This window comes from Aplysia californica, unplaced genomic scaffold (genome assembly GCF_000002075.1).
Source record: "Aplysia californica isolate F4 #8 unplaced genomic scaffold, AplCal3.0 scaffold00772, whole genome shotgun sequence".
NCBI lineage: Eukaryota > Metazoa > Mollusca > Gastropoda > Aplysiida > Aplysiidae > Aplysia > Aplysia californica.
In genome coordinates, this window is record NW_004798042.1 from 170,531 (window position 1) to 175,152 (window position 4,622).

Here is a 4,622-nt window from a genome sequence, read left to right on the forward strand (position 1 = left end):
CAGTGGCTTCCTGATAAAACCGGCCAACCCACAAAATTGAGGGTTGGTCGGTTTTATCCTGGAAAATTTGAGCGACATAACCGTCTAACTCACACAGTTTCATTAAAAGCAATTTTTAAAGGAAAAAAAGGTCTACAGATTTTCGGTAAAGTGTTTTTATAGGTGCTTAAAGCATTGATTTATCGTTAAATGCCTTTGTTTTGAAATAAAACAGTTTTTTTCCTTCTCCTGTAAAATCTACCTCGCTGGGGTTAGCCGGTTTTATCACAAGGCCGACGATATGCTTTTGTTTATTCCATTTTATTCATGTTTACTACGATTTTATAGGTTGAGCTACTTAAAACTGTGCCCTGCAGGAAGCTGGAAAATAAGATTGTGAATACATTAAGTTTCTTTTGTTTTCGGTAATGAACTCCTAACAGCCCCTTTTCCCTCAACTTTCAAATACCCTGCTCAAAATGTTATCAACTTGATATCATTATGTTTTAAGTTCATACTTAGTATTAGCACAATTTTTGATCAAATTCCTTTCAGATATTTCAGGCCAAGCACATTTTCTGTTTAAATTGTTTGCGCCGTAATTATCCTTACAAAAATCAGTTCTTCAGTTTTAATAATAATATGATATGCTTAGAGTTGGTTTTCTTTTGCAGGCCATATTTATAATTTTGTTAGTTGCCCTTTGTTTAAAAGTATGCTTTGCATTTATAACAAGGAGACAAATGGCCTGTTTTAGTGTTTTCCATTTCATTTGCTTGTCCAGTGATAGTCCTAACAGGAATTAAATGCTCCCTTTTCATGATTTTCTATCTCAGATTGCTTGCTCTTTTTTAAAACATCATTAAGTTTTAAGTTTGCCCTGTCTGATAATGAAAACTGTGATTGAATCCTTTCTTCTGACAGGTGCCAGGAAAACTTTTTTGTCTCATTTGGTTTGCATTACTTGTCCAGTAACGTTCCTAACATACACAGGGTTGGTGATTTTTTTGATTTTTCAAATAAAAATTTAAAAAATCGATTTTTTAAATTTAAATTGGATTTTTTTTTTTTTAATGTCGACACAGTTTGGGATTTTTGGTTGCTAAAAGTATGTTCTTTTAGTGCAAAATGCATTGCCTTTATTTTAACTAATGATTAATTTAAGCAACTGCAATTTTAGAAAGCCTTAATCTGCTATATCAGTGAATTATGGCTACAGACAAAAAAATGAAAATGTCAGTTTAAAAGGAAGGTGGGGGGGGGGGGGGGGGGGGGGGGGGGTATTATGCATAGATAAACTTGCATAATTTTAGTACAGTGTGTGTGTGTGCACACGCTTGTGTTTGTCTAAAAAGAAAAAGAAAATGCTAATTTCAATTATGAAAAAAAAGTAAATTGAATACTGTATTATTTTACTACTTAGAGTGACAGGGGGAAAGCAGATTTTAAGCAATTTTAGTCTACTAAACCTTGTATCTGTTTTATAAAACCAAGGAAAGAAATTCTGAATGTTTAAAGATGTAAAAACAGAATCCCTTTTTTTAAAGTGATTTAAATCACTGAGTTTTATTTTTAAAATCAAGTTGATTTAAATTTTTTAAAAATCAACTGATTTAAATCGACCTGATTTAAATCAACCCAACCCTGGTTTTCAATTATGAAAAAAAAGTAAATTTGAGAACTGTATTATTTTACAGTGACACTGTTTTATAAAACCAAGGAAAGGAATTCTGAATGTTTAAAGATGTAAAAACAGAATACATTTTTTAAAAGTGATTTAAATCACTGAGTTTTATTTTTTTAAATCAAGTTGATTTAAGTTTTTTAAAAATTAACTGATTTAAATCAACCCAACCCTGGTTTTCAATTATGAAAAAAAGTAAATTGAGAACTGTATTATTTTACAGTGACAGGGGGGAAAGCAGACTTTTAAGCATGATTATATTAGTCTACTAAACCTTATATCTGTTTAATAAAACCAAGGAAAGGAATTCTGAATGTTTAAATATGTAAAAACTGAATACATTTTTTTTTAAAGTGATTTAAATCACTGATTTTTATTTTTAAAATCAAGTCGATTAAAATATAAAAAAATCAACTGATTTAAATCAACCCAGCTCTGATTTCAATTATGGAAAAAAAAAGTAAATAGAATACTGTATTATTTTACAGTGAAAGGGGGGAAAGCAGACTTTTAAGCATGATTATATTAGTCTACTAAACCTTATATATCTATTTTATGAAACCAAGGAAAGGAATTCTGAATGTTGAAATGAGTAAAAACTGAATAAAAATAATTTTTTTTTAAAGTGATTTAAATCACTGATTTTTATTTAAAAAATCAAGTTGATTTAAATCAAAAAAATCAACTGATTTAAATCAACCCAACCCTGAACATACATGGGTTGTAAAATGCAAATCATTTGTGCACTTTTTTTTATAAAACTAAAAAAGGATTTTACAATAAAATGAAATGCTATATATTTGTTTGTTAGTTTTTAAAAATTAATTATAACAACTATTTTGGACTTGTAATACTCCTAACAATTAAGGGAATGTTACTTATTTTACAAACAAAGAGTACAAAAAACTTTAAAAAACAGGAGATCTGTACTTTTAAGATATTATCAATGGATAATTGTGCTATACACTATCCAATCATCAAATCAGCATGAATATATGTGAGGCAGCGTGGTGGAATCAGGCTCTCGTCAATTTTGGGGCATGTAGAGTTATTGGTAGCATCTTAATGGTTGTTCACTTGTCTTTATTTGGAAGGGGAAAAAAATCAATTTATCTCGAATACAAGTCGAAATATTTGCAAATGAAGGAGGTGGGGGACACCTGGTTTCAGAGGTCAAATCAGTGAGAAAATGGCCGCCAAAGATTAGTTATTTCCTGAGCTTAATAGACTGTGGTAACAGACAATTTATGTTTTTTTGAGCCTTTAATCGATGTTTTTCGGTCAAATCCTCAAAGAAATGTATTCTTTAATGGGCATGAAAGGTGTTGAGCCAAAAAACAAAAATTCAGTAAAAATTGACAAACCGGCAGAAAAATGCAAGTTTCTTCATTTTGATTATTTTGACAAGCGCTTGATTCCACCACGCTGCCTCACATATATACATTTATACAGACATCTTGAATTTTCATGTCTGATGAAACAAAAAGTGGCCCTTACTGGTCGACTGACCCATATATTAAATAAAAATAGAGTCTAGATCTAGATCTCTAGTATAAAAATAAAAAGCAAAGAAACTTTAGGCAAGTAGGAATAAAATTGGTACACCTGCTGATTCTGATCTGATTCCAAAAAGCCTACTAGATCTATATCTACATACATGAAATGGCACACTAAAAATAGTAACAAGAGCGCTTGCATGACATGGCCTCTAGAGATCTACAGAAATTTCATATTTTAAAAAGAAAGAAAAAGCCCCCTTATTAAACTTAACAGGTTGCATAGCACTTGTACTTGTAAGCAATGAGAAGAGGCAAAGACAAGAGAATCTACCGTACAGGAGACTTCGGGCAGCCCAAGCCCAAGGCCCAAAACCAGACAAAATTTCTCGCGGGTAGTAAAGTGCGATTACTCTGCACACGACAAAACCACGCTTAATATGGAAGTGACTTCCCTTGCATCATCATCGAAGGCCCCGACAATTGATCGGCTTCGTCGAAAAATCAAAGTTGCCAAAGCTCTTATTGAACAACATGCCTTTCTATTGATAAAAAAGATGAAACCTTAGATCTAAGTTTGGAGAAACATACATTACTGAATCAACAGTTTCATAAATTATCAGGACGCCTATTTAGGTCAATTGCATACATTATAACTTGTAGATCTAGCCTTGCGAACACTCGCTCGACAAGATGCGAAACTTCACAGCTTTCGTTATCGTCCTCTTTATCGAAACCGATGATCTGTCAATGTTGAACGAAATAAGTTTTGTTAACGTTGAGGATAGCCCTACCTTGCTTTTTTACACTATTCCTTGCACAAAGACTGTTTCACCCAACGCATCTGCAACACTCCTGTACGCCTCTCCTTTGTGTAGAACAGAGAGGAAGTAATTATCGCTATCGTCATCAACGCAATCATCTCATCATCGTACAACGACAACTTAGGCCCTCTAGCGGCCAACGAAGGGACACAACTCGACATTTTTGCGTTATGATAATATCATTGATAACGAAAGAGCGTATCAACAATAAATATTTTCATAATTCAAGAAAAACTCTTCTTTTGTCGAATACGTAAGCCTACTGTTGTAGGCCACTGCAGACAAGACATAGTGGGAACAGGGTCCAATAGCTAAGAACGACAACCTGTGGTTCTGAGCTCTTTACAGGCAATACATGGTTATTTTCCTTTAATTGAAAGGCACTTGATAAACTTTATAAACAGAGCGCCAAAACTAGCTATAGGGCCTTGATCTAGATACTGATCTGCACTAGATCTATACACTGTTGCACTTTGAGTTCACACTCGGTTTCTAACACATCAACTTTCATCAAGGGACTATTTATTCTATCACGCTTTCGCAAATGCATCTCGCTTTTTAAAGCCGATCTCGTGTAACTATTCCTTTGTTCACAGCCCAAACAGTAGCACCCCCCCCCTCTCCCCATGGTACGCAAAT

The 4,622-nt window shown here is 33.3% G+C and overlaps 1 protein-coding gene across 1 annotated transcript in view; it reads right to left on the reverse strand.

Annotated features, from left to right (window-relative positions):
* The window catches only part of LOC101857211 (ikaros family zinc finger protein), a 17,124-nt gene extending 13,005 nt beyond the window's left edge, over positions 1-4,119 (reverse strand). The window contains exon 1 of the mRNA XM_005109374.3: positions 3,954-4,119. The gene's annotated coding sequence lies outside the window, so the exon portion shown is untranslated. The remainder of the gene's footprint in view (positions 1-3,953) is intronic.
* Positions 4,120-4,622: the final 503 nt, after the last annotated feature.